This window comes from Lepidochelys kempii, chromosome 3 (assembly GCF_965140265.1).
Source record: "Lepidochelys kempii isolate rLepKem1 chromosome 3, rLepKem1.hap2, whole genome shotgun sequence".
NCBI classification, from domain to species: domain Eukaryota; kingdom Metazoa; phylum Chordata; order Testudines; family Cheloniidae; genus Lepidochelys; species Lepidochelys kempii.
The window spans coordinates 93733561-93749259 of record NC_133258.1 but is presented as its reverse complement, the minus strand read 5'-3'; the positions used below and the strand labels follow the sequence as shown (position 1 = coordinate 93749259).

General features: G+C 43.1%; 1 protein-coding gene and 1 long non-coding RNA gene across 4 annotated transcripts in view; both read right to left on the bottom strand.

Annotated features, from left to right (window-relative positions):
* The window catches only part of PKIB (cAMP-dependent protein kinase inhibitor beta), a 108821-nt gene extending 107583 nt beyond the window's left edge, over positions 1-1238 (bottom strand). The window contains exon 1 of one of the 2 annotated variants that reach the window (XM_073335183.1): positions 1057-1238. The gene's annotated coding sequence lies outside the window, so the exon portion shown is untranslated. Of the gene's footprint in view, positions 1-505; positions 544-1056 lie in introns of those variants that run through there. The other variant, XM_073335184.1, reaches the window with a different exon arrangement.
* A 3458-nt stretch (positions 1239-4696) lies between these two features.
* Positions 4697-15699, bottom strand: part of LOC140908983 (uncharacterized) — a 50059-nt gene continuing 39056 nt past the window's right edge. For both annotated transcript variants that reach the window (XR_012158038.1, XR_012158037.1), the window contains 3 exons: positions 10937-11021; positions 9917-10040; positions 4697-7042 (listed from right to left, as the gene is read on the bottom strand). This is a non-coding gene — a long non-coding RNA (uncharacterized lncRNA). The remainder of the gene's footprint in view (positions 7043-9916; positions 10041-10936; positions 11022-15699) is intronic.

Sequence of the window (15699 nt, the reverse complement as noted above, 5' to 3'; positions counted from 1 at the left end):
TTGGCACAGAATGGATCTGCTGAAGATATTGATTTTTTTGAAGAAACAAACAATTCGGACTACAAACCTGCTGTGCCATTTTTCTACTCTTACAGCCTGTGGGAAGTTCGATTCGACTCTGCTCACAGTCAGCCTGATGTAGACTTGCGATAATCTTAATGTTATTTCAACCTGAGGAGGGAGCTGTCCGTGGGCACGTTTTAGAGCCAAGAGAATCATTCCCGCAAGTGCCACGGAATAATGCTGGCAGCCGAGTTTGTGGGATTTTTGCAGACGCGAATGAAAAGGATGGAACCGAAAGCACATGTGGCTGGCTGTAAAGAGAAGAGCGCACTGCTCCAGAAGAGCGCTCCTTCTCCGTCGTTTCAGGATCAGCGGAAAGCGATGTGGGGAGAGCACGGGAATCAGGTCCTCTCCCCCGGTGTAAATTATCCGGTAGCACAACACGATCTGGGACCACACCAACAGGCAACAGTACCGCCCTGGGTTCCTTCCCAGCACTTACCTGCCTCCCTTCCAGGGTAGGGAAGGAAGGGTCTGCCCCCCGGCTCCGGCGCAGCTCAGTTCCTGCTCTAATTGCTCCCCGTATCAATCCCGGGGCCGGACTTCAACACTTCCCCCGCGGGGAGACTTTTCTTCAGCTGGCACTTCACAAACCTTCCCGGCAAGGAACCCAAAGCGCCACGCTCGGCAGGAGCGAGCCACTCCCGAGCTGGGAGCCGCCCGGGCACCCCCCCTTGTGAAACAGAGCGCCTGAACCATATGGGTTTGCCTTGAAACCACCGGCTAGGGAGGCGGGCGGGCGTGGGAGAGAGGTGGATTTCAGCGCTCCGCGTGCAAGATTATGAAGAATCAAAGTATTTAAAAACAAACAAACCAAACCCACGACTCCAACAGCTCAGCCGATGGGAAAGCTCAGTTACACGGCGCCGGGCGATGACAGACTGCGCTGGTGGGTTTTCAGGGCGCCCGAAATGCAGATCAGAACCCACCACGCAGCAGACCTTAAAACCTGGGGAACTTTGGCTTGTCCCAACCAGAAGCCCCTGTACTCACCAGTAACCCCGCGGAGCAGAGGCACACAGAGGAGCTCCCAGCGGCGATCAGAGTTTCCCAGCTTTGCCCCCTTTCTGACTGACACAGCCTCGAGCTTGCAGCCTTTCCTGGCCAAGGAGGGCACCGCGCAGATAACCATCAGGGAGGAGCAGCTCACACTCCTGTGCCAGCTGGAGAAATGAGCATCGACGCGAAGCCAGGGAGGGAGGTATGAGGATGCAGCCTCTCTCTCTCTCTCTCTCTCTCTCTGGCTTCTCTAGAGATCCCGCGAAAGCGCTCCCGTTAGGGCCCAGGAGAGGGAATGATATCCCCTCCCCTTAACCCTTGAGACAGTGGCGAAGGCAGAAGCCAGGCCGTACCCAGACAGCATGTAGCAAGAGGGGGCAGCCGCCGTCGGAGCGGGGCTTTCCTGTCTGCTCTGCCAGTTTCATTCAATCTGCCCTCTCCTCCCCACCCCCAGCATGTTATTAAATCCCGGGCTGATTAGAGGCGGGGCTGGATGAAGGGGGTTGCTGCTGGAATTTTTGAATTCCTGTGCTTAGGTGACAATGGGAAACTAGAGAGGAAGAGATTAAAGAGACCAGGAAAAGGTAAAGAGCTGGATCTGCAGGCAACCTGGAGTATGAGCGACACACACACACAAAATGGATCGACCCAGGTATCCTGCCTGAGTCGTCCAATTTTTGGCCCTCGCATCCCAAATTCCATGGCATGAATAGAGAATAAATTTAGCCCTTCCTACCACACACACGCGATTCTGATGTAGACAAAAAAAGCACCATAAAAACCTGTATCAATTTTTGGCCCCTCCCACAATCCAAAGTGTAAGGTACGATATTAATAGACCACAAGTGCCGCTGTATCTTGCATTAGTGGAAAAAAATTGACCCTGGTGCAATCTCCACCTAATAGCACCAGGAAAATATACCTGTTACTTGGATCCCTCATTTTTAATTTCAGTTCACCAAATTCCACAGTCTTTGTACAATCTGGAGGATATTGGCCAAACAAAACCAATAGTACATCTTCTGGATCCTACATGATCAGAAACTTCAACACATTCTGCTGCATGAGCAAAGCAAAACACAAATAACTGGCACTTAGATGTTGTCAGATCCAGCCTTTTTTGGGGGTGGTGGCAGGAACCACCACAGACTACTATCTGTACTATGAAAATCTAGCCTCTAGCACATCCTGATGCACAAGAACTTGAAAAGTCCAAATATGGACCCACTTGCTTCAAGCAAAGTGTAGATTATTTTTTCACTTTACCTCCAAATCTCTCCATTCCCCCAGATAGACAGCAATTGCAGCTATCCTTTAACATCAAATAAACCTATATCTAATTCATTGTGTTTCAGTGGAATCTTAATAATGGAGATCCTCACATCTTGATCTTTCTCCAGACAACCAAATTTCATGCCAGCAGAACTTGACTAGGCAGGTGTGGATGACATGAGAGTTTAGCTGATCATCTCTTGACTGAGATTTTCAAAACAGTCTCAGGGATTTAGAATCATCTTTCATTAATTTTAAACACATTAATGGAAGATGTGTATCAAAGTCCCCCTAGACGGCTTTGAGAAACTCATTGTACTGGATACAGGTTTTTCTGATGTATTCCTCCTCTGTTTAGATCCAGGTGCAGTAGGAGCAATTAACTTGTTCTCTATTTACGCCATGAATTTTGTAGGCATTAGTCCAGCAAGACTGATATGCTTGATCTGCATTCTTGCAAAGTTCACACTCCAGAACATGTCTGAGTGTGAGTGTTCTCTATTTTGCTAAAGTTTGGGGGTTTGAGGCCAAAAACCAGCAGGATTCAACAGGATTCAGAATTTACCATTTACCCTTTTCTGAAGTGAGCTGGTATTTTAAATACTAGGATGATCCTAGAATTCTTAACTTTATTGTACTACGTACAACACTACATTTTACTCCATAACTAGCACAAATTGTAACACTGTATGTTGTGATCACTTAAACTAAGCAAGGATAGGTTCGGTCAGTATTTAGGGTGTGTCTTCATTGTGGAGTTAACTTGGGCACTTTACTCCTGTTACCCCAATCCCCTTCCCTCCCCCAACACACACAAAAACTCACTCACCACTTTTAATAACTCTTTCAACCTGGGCTAGCTGGCTTATTTGAGATTGTAGGCTAAAACCTGAGTGTAGCTTTCATTTGGGCTGGTAATCCACCCGTTTAGCACTGAGGACACAGGCTAAATCATTCCAGTGCTGATAGTCCTCCAGTGATATTCCACAATTCCCCTTTGTGCCCAGAAGGACAAATTCTCCCACAATTCACTGGGGGGAAAATGATTGAGCAACTCATCTTACTGCAGCACAAAGAATTTTGGGATATGCCCTCAGAAGTCCTCGTGACACACATGGGAGAGTACAGCATCAGTGAAGACACAATAACTCAAATATGGCTTTGCAGCATGACTTTTTACACCCAGTCCAGGCTAACTTGGGGCTTGGACCTGTTTGCTGATCAGCTCCAAGAAAGGAACACTTATTACCACTGTCTGCAGCACCTAATGGTGAATCAGTTGGTGGCACTCTCCCATCTGATACAGACTTTGTACTTTCTCAGATTCATAGATTTTTAAAGCAAAAATGGCCCATTAGATCACTTAATCTAATCTCCTGTGTTTCACAGGCCATTACATTTCACCCAGTTACCCTGTATTGAGCCAAATAACTGGTATGACTAAACATATCTTTTTCACTGAGACTTAGGCTCCTAATTGCCTATGTCATGTTTGAAAATAGAATTTAGCCATCTAAATCACTTTACAATTTTGAGTGCATCAATGTGTACCCATTTTTAAAAATCTGGACCCAAGTGCATAAATCACTTCTAAAAATGGGCCATGTGCTCACTGAGGTAAAATTTTCAAAAGCACCTATCTTCAATACTGTTATTTGTTAAAGAATTCTCTGTATGATCTTATATTGATTGGCTTGGAGTTATTTTAGTCCTCTTACATATAAAAAACATGCGTTTTGCTTAGAAGTCATGTTTCTGTTCTCAGCAAAACCTTTTCCTCTTCTGGAGGTGACCTATTATATCAATTAGTTTTATTGATTCTTTCCTTTGTCTTTTGATTTTATAATTTGGGCATGCTATTTGGTTCCTTAGAAAGACTTGTGTGACTGACTGCATTGTGCTATTTTTCTTTACTTATGCAGACTGTGACAGGTTTCCCACACATACACACACACACAGGGTGCCACATGATGTACTGGGTACCACTGAGCCCACCTGTTCCACCAGCCTGTGCTGCCTTACTGTCCTGCTGAGCCAGGCCCTCAAGCATCCTCCAGCACACACACAGCTAGGGACACACCCAGCTGCATAAAGACACAGATACTGAAATCAGTTCTGCATGGGAGGATTCAGGGAATTGCCCAGCACTCAAGTGAACACACGCCTTGGAGTGTAAACCCCAAATTGTACTGTCTTGCATTGCAGAGAGAACTGTACAGGTAAGCTCATAAAATTTGCTCCCTCCTTCAATGTGGAAAAAGAAATGCACAGCTTTTTGCCCCCCAGTTCTCTAATTTCAGAGAAAACAAAAACAAGTTTATTAACTACAAAAGATAGATTTTAAGTGATTATAAGGGTTAGCAAACAGATCAAAGCACATTACTGAGTAAATAAAACAAACACACAAGCTAAGCTTAATACACTAAATAAACTAGTTACAAGGAGTAATTTCTCACCCTAACTGTTGTTTTAGACAAATTGCAGAGGTTCTTGAAGGCAAGCTGCTCTTGCTTGCAGCTTAAAACCCTAGGTATTTCTTTCACAGGCCAGACACTTTCCCAGCCTAGGCTCAGTCCGTCTCTCCCCCACCCTCCTTTGTCTTTGTTTCTTAGATGTTTCCAGCAGTCATCCTGGGTGGGGATTCAGTGGAGAATGAACACTGATTAAGTCACTCCTTGGCCTTAAATAGGATTTAAATATGGAAGGAACCCTTTGTTTTCCAGAGTGGTCCCACCCCGGAAAAATACTGGTATTCTATCATGTCCAGTACCAGGTGACATGATCACATGACCCTGCAGTGTCAAAGCAGCCATGAGTCAAAGGTTGTTTGTAGCATCCCAGGAAATTTCTCAGGAAGGTGGGAGATTAGCATCTTTAAAGACCTATTGTTCTCCCTAATGGCCCATCCAGACAGATTACATTCTGTCAGGTAGGCGTTCTCCAGGTGTAAACCCACTTGTAATTGATACATAGTCAATCCCTAACTTCAGATACAGAAATGATACAGGCATACAAATAGAATAATCATATTAAGTGTGAGGATTATATGGGAAATTTATTCAAAGAAGTTAAAAAATACCTGTAATTGTTCTTCCATGAAAATAATATTCAGACAAAAATTTATACTCACCTACTCATTTTCCCCATCCAGGAGCCAGAGATTAGTGAGATTTAAGTGTGACAGGTTAGATTGTACCTGATTCTTATCGGGGCACCTGAGGAATGGTGAGGTGAGGACAGGAAGCCTAGAGCCTCCCCGAGTGTTGGACTGCTGGGCCAATGACAGGTCCACTGTGGATAAATTCTTAAATACTCTTTGGGCCAGAGACACTGACACAGATAGAGAATGAATGATTCTGTAATCCAGTGGTTAGGGCACCCAGTGGGAAGGTCGGAGACCCCAGTCCAGTCTAGGGTGACCAGACATCCCGATAAAATCGGGACTGTCCCAATATTGAGCAGTTTGTCCTGCGTCCCGACCGAAGCATGGTAGGGACACCATTTATCCCGATTTTGTTTCGAGCGTGTCTTTTTTTTCCCCCCTCTTAGGTGGCAGTGACAGGCAGGGGGAGCGCTTTTTCAATTATCACACTCACCCGGCACGTCCGGGTCTTCGGCGGCACTTCGGTGGCAGGTACTTCAGTCGCTGACGGGCTTCAGCAGCATTCTGGTGGTGGGTACTTCTTTCTTCGCTGGCAAGATTTATTTCCCGCCACCAAACGTGCCGGGTGAGTGTAACAACTGAAAAGGCGCTCCCCCTGAGGCAGTCCCGATATTTTGTATTTAGCATGTGGTCACCCTAGTGCAGTCTCCCTGCTCCAACCACTCTTTCATTATTTATCTACAGTGGAACAGCTTCAACAGGAGGGATGGAGGGACCCCTACATTAGAATATTCCATAGCTCAGTGGTGTGAGCACCCTCCTGAGAGGTGGGAGCCCTCTGTTCAAATCCTCTCTCCCCATCTAGTAGAGAGGGTGGCATTGAACCTGGGTCTCCCACATCCCAGGTGCGTGCTCTAGCCACTGGGCTAAAAGTTAAGGTGGGTGGCAACAGCACTTCCTCCTGCTGAATTTTGAATGGGATGTGGTCCGGTAGGTATGCTCAAAGGGCCCCTACCAAATCAGACCCTGCATGGAATGCCTGTCTTCCCCTGGTTTGTGGATCACTCTGGGGCTTAGGTGGGAGATCGACAGGGGCAACAGTACATGTGCTCAGATGTAGAAACACAGACATCTGGGGAAATTTTACCCTGAAACCTTACATGCTGAGTGACTTTAGGTGCCTATAGGGTCTGGTGGAAGGATTGTGGATTTCAAAGGAGCCAAAACAGAGACTTAGGCATCTAAGTACTTTCAGGGATCCCACCCATGGACCCCAATGACTATGGTTTTCCTTCAAGGAGAAAGTCATTTCACTTATGCTCCACTGTAGCATTGAAACAAAACATTGAAACAAAACATATTGAAACAAAATGGACAACACGGGTTTTCTGCCACAAGCAAGCCTTGAGAGAAGTATGAAGCATTACATTTTAGAACTGCAAACATGTTTCTTTATTACAAACTGTTATTCCTTTGATTTCTTTTCAATAAATTTCTCTCTGTGGTAGAATGAATGTCACTTCACAAACAGATTTTAGATCTCCAAAGACTTGCCTGGAAACTTTTCATGTGCTGACTTTGCAATGTTTGTATATTTTTAGACACCTAGAGGATTAGGAAAAAATCCTAAGGTATTTGAGCAATACCAGTACCAAAAATGTCTTTACTTATATTATACTGTACATATTGTTGGACATTTTTGATGGAAAAAACACAGGTTTAAATAAAGACTGTGCAGTATTGTTTCAGCAAGTGATATCATGAAAAACCACACCCAATCCACCAAAGAAAACACTAAGTAATAAGTGTGGTTGGGATTCTCTGCCCCCCAGGGAACTTCTCATCCGATACAAACTGTAAATTATTGTTCTTACTGACTGGGATCCATGATCCTCTTACCCAGGTCTGTATATGCCTGTGACAGTGTGATTCAGTGTGAGACGGCTAAGATTCCTCTGTTGAAGGGGGGTTAACACACAATGAAACACAAACATAGCGCACTATTTGTCTCACTGAAGTATCCCACTTTTGCCACTTTCAGTTTAGTAACAATGAATTACAGCAAAGACCTGTATCTTTGGCTGAATTGGGGAACAAACAGTTGCGGAATTCAATACTCCCTGCATCTATTTACACTGGGCTTGATTGTCAGAGTGGCTGAACAGCCACAGTTCCCATCGATGTGCATGCAAAGCTCCAGCTGACCTTTAAAAATCAGGCTCATCTTTCAAACGGAGGGCAAAGGCTTGGTGGCCGAGTAAGGGTGAGTCAACTCTCCCTACAGATCTGTGTTCACAGAGAAGTTGGAATTTTGCCCTGTTACAGCCATATGTTAACAGCTCTAATGGTGGCACCAGCAGCTCAACTGGTGTTCATTAGGAAAAAGGCTCATGGACCTAACTCACATGTCCCAGAGCCTCAGTGAGAAACACCAGCTGACATTTGGATTCTGCATTTTCCCTGCCACACATACTCTGCTACCAAGCAGACAGATGGTTTGGTCTGAAGCGGAGCGATCTCAATTGCAAAATAATTTGCCAATTTCCCATTGAGAAATACTCTACACTGTCCCAGATGAAAACAACCTGCATTAACCAGATCTGGATGCTGGGGTGCGGAAGACATTTTTCTTTGCCTGCAGCACAGCCATGATAAGAATTTTTAAAACTCTGTCACAATTTGTTAGCCTCAGAACAGGACTTCTGCAACCAGTGCTCTAGCAGTTTGCCCTCCTGTTTGATCAGTAGCAGATCATCTGAAAACCATGGTGACTTGTGAGAATAAAGTCAGGGTAACAGCATTTAGGAGCATGGCTGAGTTCTAGAAAATGTACAATAGGAAACAACTTTGCATAGAATGGAGATCGACATGGAAAAGACCTATTTCGTATTCCTGCCTAATTTCTATGACTTAACAACTCTGCATTATTGACTTATTTTCAAAATTCTGAGCATCGTATACAGATCATGGCTACACTTAGAAATATTGTGGAACAGCAACATATATTTATTTCAGTATGCACTGAAGTTACTTGAAAAACAATCTATTGATTCTCCTAGTTCAATTAAACCATGGGCAACATTCCTGGGACCTCCATGTGACATTATGTTTATCTTGCTAAATGCTAATTTAGAGGTTCTTAAAAGAAGTGATACTGCAGGGTTTGAAAAACTACAAAACAGACCTAAGTCTGCTGTAGTGTTGAGTCCCCTCCAATTTAAAGGAATAAACAGCTATATGCTGCTTAGTATGTACCATACTTAACTATAACATGTTTTCAGTCCACCTTCTACTCTGTATATTTTTACATGTAACTTTCTACACGTTTCTTACCTTCTTGCACTTTCTTTCCCTTCCTGGCTTCTTGCCAACTTTTCTTTCCTGGAATAACTCCTGGGGCCTGATTTCCACAGTTGCTAAGCACCTATCACTCACATTGACTTTTTTTCCACCCCCCGCTCTCCTGCTGGTAATAGCTCACCTTAAGTGATCACTCTTGTTACAGTGTGTATGGTAACCCATTGTTTCAGGTTCTCTATGTATATAAAGCTCCCCACTGTATTTTCCACAGAATGCATCCGATGAAGTGAGCTGTAGCTCACGAAAGCTTATGCTCAAATAAATTTGTTAGTCTCTAAGGTGCCACAAGTCCTCCTTTTCTTTTTGCGAATACAGACTAACACGCCTGCTACTCTGAAACCGTTCATTTGGCGAGTGGATACTCAGCATTTGTGAACATCAGGCTCACATCATTTCATTTCCTGTGCTGCCTTAAACATCTGTTTCCTCTTTTCCTTCTCCCCCGCACCTCACTTAACTCTCTTTCTTTCCGTACATTGTGTTCTCTATCTCCTCCTTTATATATTCTCCCTCCTTCTACGCATAACATCTTTCTTTAAATCCCATATTTCTCTTGTGTATACAATCTATCACTCATATCCTTTTATACATCGGGATTAGAATTTAACCAGTCAGATACTAGCCAGAAGAATACACCTACTAGCCAGAAATCAGTGTAGAAGATGGAGGACTCATGATCCATGTGATATGATATTTTTGAAGCTCCAACCCCTCCAACTATCCCCAATCCCTCTGGTTGCCAAAACGAAAAAGGAGAATTCTCTTTCTTTCCACTCTCACCCCAGACACTTCTAGCAACTGAGATGAGTGAGTGATATTTCTATTTCTCTACTGTTCCCAACCTCCATTTCGAGCCTTCTTCCCCAGTAAGCTGGTCCAGGATCTGACTCTGTTGCTACTCATAGCTTTTCCAAGGAGTAGCAGAGTGTCTTATGCATGACAATATCACTGTTGGTATTCAGAACCCTGTAAGCAGCTGTGAAAATAACGTTCTGGGTGGTTTTCACTGCTACAGCTTGACAAAGCTATAAGCAGCAACAGAGGAGCTGGAGCTATGTGTCTGGAGGTCCTGGAAAATAGTACTGCATCGGTTAAACCTGGTTCATATTTAAATATTACCTTTACAGTCATAAGGCTTGTAATCTGTGTCTTGATGATGGCTTAGATAGCAGAAGTTTACAACACTTGCCTGGGAAGGCTTCCAATTCTCCATAGTCAAGCAGATTCTTCAAGCTCTCCAATACTGGATTTAAAAACAAACAAACAAACTGGACTTTTTAAAAATAAAATACTGACATCATCATCACAGCACTGTGGCTTTGAAGTTTCTGTAGTTTACATGATGCTGAACAGTAAAATCTAGGAACAGAAATTTTTTTTAAAAAATCTCTCTCTACCAATTAATCAGAAACATCAGAGTGGCTAGATTCTTATACCATAACAGCCCTCCCAGAAACACACAGAGCCTCATTCTGATCTCACATGGGTGTAAATCAAGAGTAACTCCATTAAAGATCAACACTAGTGAGAGCAAAAAGTCAGGCCTACATTGCATGAGGTACACCCACACATATGCACACCTTGAGGATCAAGGATTCTGTCTTTTATGATTTAGAATTAGACATCACAACTTGCTGTGACCCAAAGCAGAACTGACTAGTATATGTATAAAAATATATTGGAAGGGATTACACTGCCCAGATTAAGGTGTCTATCTGGAGTATCTGGAGATGAAATTTACATTTGTATCAGAATGACAGAGCTGGAGACTGGAGTGCAGTGTTGCTTTTTTAGTCAGGAACTGTCACTGACAGGTGGCATGTGAGAGGTGTCTTGCAGCCATTTTCTTCTCATTTCCCTCCCATCCTCATCTCCACACTCCCACACAGGTTCACGAAAGCATCAAAATACTGAATTTGCCTGGATGAAAAGCTATAGAGAAACTCGGATACAATGTAAATTACACAACCTCTTGGCACTATTTGGATCACACCAGCCCTAGACTGGTCTACATTTATTCTAAGCATGCCTCATTATCATTTCCAAACCAGCTCTCCTTTGATGTTTATATTGCAAGTTGCATGGGTTTCGTTTTTATTACTTGATGTTTTCCTTCCTCAATTCTATTAACATTCTTACCAAGTCTCCTTAAGTAGCTAATTTCCATAATTTCTCTGATCCTGTTCTGTGTTTGATCTTCAACTCTTCCAAAGAATGTAAATAACTGTAATAAAAAAAATCAAGATAAAAAAAGAGAATCTTTTATTAAGTGAGCAGCCTTATAACAAATAATTATTAGAAAAAAATAAAACATCAAGAAAGGGTGAGCGGCAGTTCCAATCCACACTATTAAACAGGAAGCACATGGAAAATGCAATGTTGCAAGTCCCATCAGATGGAGAGGTGATAGGAAGGAGGACTGGTCAACAAGGTTATACGAATATGCTTAGGGAGATTGTCCATACTGAAGAAAAAACATCCTGATGTAACCCACTGTTCGTTGTGTGAATTACAGGTCTTCCTCTGTGCCCAATTTGTTAGGAGAGAATTGGATTTACTACTCAGCCACCATAAGATGGAAACAAGAAAACCAGAGTCAGGAAAAATCTGGCCTTGGCTTAGGCAGACATAACAAAAACATCTGCACAATTGCAGTGTTACTAACAAGGACAGATTCATGAAAAGGGGGAGGAAGTGTGAATAACTGACCTTGGTCTGTGTTTGTAATGATAAGTAGAATAATGAATTATTATTTGCTATTGCTGTGGAGATTTTTAGCCTATTAGAGTCCATTATGAGTTATGTGCTTGATCCAGAGAAAAACCTATAAAGACTTTAGTTAGAGAGTGTACTTTCGAGAAGTTTGGATTTTCTATGAGCCTGGAGTCACTGGCATAAAACTCCCCAGCAGCTAGGAGAAATGCTGGAAACTGGAAACCTGTTGCTGCCACTCACCACCTCAGACTTTGGGTAACTATATTCTGGTGTGTTCTAGACCAGTGTTTCTCAAGCTATTTGATATGGGGGACCGGCAATTTTTTTTCCCCAATGTGTGCGCAGACCAGCAGCCGATGGCTTGCAGACCGGCACTGGTCCGCGGACCACCACTTTGAGTAGCACTGTTCTAGATTACTGCATTTTGATGCGTGCTTTGTACTTAAGAAAAACAAAGATTTTTGGGCAGAAGCCCTCATGTGTACCAATCATTCATCAGATGGAGGTGCTGTGTCCCCCACTGATTTATTTCTTGACACCGCCTGGAAAACAGAATAATTACCATAGCTTTGGATGCAGATAACCCCAGGTAACAAATCCACAGAGGACGCGAGTCTGTTACAGTTCTTAGCTTGAGAACCTGGCTCTTTAGCTTATGCGACAGCCACTCATGTTTTTAGCTCTAGAATTCCCCAGTTCAATCATTGGGGTCAGCCAAGATAGTGGCCATCATGCGGAATCAGTTACAGGAAAAACTACCATATATGAGACTAGGAAAGAACAAAACACCGTTGGTTGCCACTTGTTACCAACCAAGGTTTAACAGTGTGGTGTGTGGACATAAATGATGCTTTTTGCCAACGATATCATTAACTGGTTACAAATTCGATTAAAAGTTGTAGCCTTGTCTACATGAGAGAAGTTTGGGGTTCTACCCATTGTTTGGTCCTCCTGCTATGCCTGTAACACATCCATCCACAGACAAAATGGTCCCAGTGATGTATAGGAAATCAGATCACCAGTGGGTGACAAAAATATAGTTAGTGATAAAGATATGCTTTTAGAATTGTTGCTATGGTGAATAGCCATATTCAGAACATATATTTAAGAATTATTATCGCCACCTTAGCTCAGTCTCACAGTAAAATGAGGTTTCTAATTGGTGATACCATAAGTATACCTAAGCATCTAACTCAAATTGAATTCAATGGGAACTAGGTTCCTAAATATCTTTGAGGATCTGGACCTTTGCACTTATTTCCTACTGAACTCTGGTAAATGTAGAACCAACTGTGGTTAATTGGCAACAAGCACAGCTCTGCAAGAAGACATTAGAATTATAAAAACACCTCATTTTTGCAACCAACATTTTTTATGGCAGCACTTGTAACTGACGTATCTAAATTTATTCACAAATTCCTTGCCTGGCCTCCTGGATGAAAGTTCACTGAAAGAATCAATTAAACAAGTGTATTTGATCACCAGATGTGCATATCCTGGGGTATGTTTTACATCAGCCAGACACAATGCTATGGTAAATGATAATTAATGCTCAGCTGACTATTTCACAGAGCAACAGACAAACATTTGATCGATGTGAAGGAATACTGTCCAGCTGAAAAAGCAGAACTCAGAAATTGACCTAATTAGAGTTAAAAATACGGTGGCAAACACAGTTATAACCAAAAGGTGTTCAAAAGATACAAAGTATGAAATTATATGTTTAGTTATACTAGACAGCCATTCAGTAATTCCCTACATAAAGTGAAGAGGAAAGATTTGCTTTGCAGATCTATCAGTATAAAAACTCTTGATTAGAAGTGACATTGCAAAAGTAACAATGCTATCAGGTTCCTATTCCCCACTATGATGGAGGCACGGGGGAGTCCTAGAGATGGCATGCTACCCCCCCCAAAGGGGTGGGGGTACTTTCTGTACTGTAGTCTGACTTACTGGTTCAGAGAACAAACCCCAGTGGTGCATCTCCAGAGTCATGTTGAGTGCACTCAACTCCCACTGAAATATAGGCAGCTCATTGAGGCCCCAATCCTGCAAACATTTAAGCATGTACCCATCTTTACTACTATGAGTAGCCATCCATGATCAGGGCCTGATAGTTCTGCACTATCAGCACTACTGGAAAAAGCAGGTCAATGCACAGTTCTCTTTACCAGTGTTAGAAGAATTCATGTTCTAACATTTTTTAATTGTGTTTGTAAACAAAAAACCATGTTTTAAACTGTTTCCTTTAGTTATAGAACAGTGTTTTCCTAGCCACATTGCTAGTACCGTTTTTTTAAAATTGTGATTGCATTTAAATAGGCGTTGAAGTCAAGCATGACAGTCTAAATGTTTAACCATTCAATAGCTGAGGGAAGTGCATTGGGAAAGTCCATGAGGGAACCAGGCAGCCCTTGCAAGTATGTAATCTACAACTTCTCATTGGCCACAGTGGCAAAGAGGAGAGTCACAAAGGCTCCATGTATAGCCATTTGAAGCATATCTGATCACTCTACATCTGAAGCGATAGACCTCTGCTCGCAGAAGGTCAAAACCAGGAGGCTGAACTATTGGGTCTGTCAGAGGATAGGCAGTGTCTATGTTTGAAGCTTGTTCTTGCCACCTAGCATGCCACTTCAGAGGCAATATCAAGGTTCTTTAAAGAAATTGTCCTAATGAGGTACCTGGAGCCAAGCCAGTAGATCAGTGAATTAGACACACCTTTAAAAAGGGATAGATGTGACTGATCTTGTACCCTAAGGAGCAGATTTTGGAAGGTGACTTGTCACTTGTTGTCAGAAGGGGCAAGACTGAACGAGACCAGCAGCCAGGCCAGGTTGGTTGGTCGGTCTCATGGTACCAGTTATTATACACTGTGTCATTCAGCTGAGCGTCCACTAGTCCTTTGTGAAAGGAACTGACCCACACCAGGGAGCAATACTCTGCCACAGAATAGAACAAGGAAAGCCCAGAGCTTCTCAGTGTCTGTGCATTGGCTCCCCAGGTTGAACCAGCTAGTTTGATGATCAGGTTGTTTCTTGTCTTTATTTTCAGTGAAGTCTTGGTAAGAGGTTCTTTGAATGTCTAGATGCGGTCCAGTGTAACACCTAAATGCACAGGCTTTGGGTTGTGGGCCAGCCTGTGGCCATTCAGGAAGATGTTAAAATGTTTGTTGGCTTTCGTGTTGTTTAGATGGAAACAGCTGGACGCTGTCTTTCTGGCACTTGGTTTAAATCACCACCTTTTACAATAGAGGGCCATCTCTTTTCTGCATCCAAGATTTTTTCTAGGTGAGTGAAATCCTGGGCCTACACTACCAGGCAGATGAAATCTGCATAGATTAAAACACCTGGCACTGGTGAAAAGAAGGTCATTTGTGAAAAAGTTGAAAATCGTTGGTGCTAGAACTGAGTCCTGAGGTCAATTGTTTTGGGACCTCCAGGAGCTGTTCTTTTGTCTAAGTGAAACTTGAAACCAGTGGCCTCTGGGCAGCAGTTCAGTCCAGAAGCCATTCTTGATGTAGATGGGGACACCGCTGGATCACAGGTGCTGCAGTTTGGTCTGAAGCCTACTTGATCTACACTCAGTATACCACCAATGGTGGGGGCAATTCTTTAAAGTACAGTAATTTTTACATACAGCTTAACAAAGAGATGGGGTGGTAATTTTCTGCAAATCAATAGTTTTTCCTCAGATTTTGGCAAGGCTATTACTTTTGCTCTGCACCAGATCTTAATTTTATTCTCCTCAATGACTCTAGATAGAAAGATAGTTCAGTGTTTACTAATTCTTCAGGCATTTGGGGGAGATGTTATGAAGCCCACGTGCTTTACCTGTTCTCAGTGTTTTGATCACCCTTTCTATTTCATCCGCAGTCTTCTTTGGTTTCAGGTATGCACTATTTTTATTGCCGCCATTTTTCTTCACTCCAAAGTTTTCTTCAAAGTTTTTGTCCTTATCCACCTTTGATTAGGTGGGTAGCAATGCTGTTTGGAGAGACAGGTGACGGCACTATGCTGGAGACTTCTGAGCAGCACCAAGTTTTCGGATTAGTGCCTAGGCTTTGTGGCTGTATCAAGATACATGTTTAGTACCATGGTGTCAGGGGCACGGCCCTGCAGCTGCCGAGTACTCCTGATACCCTAACAAGCCAGCTGGCTACCTGATGGACCACCCTGCCTGATTGC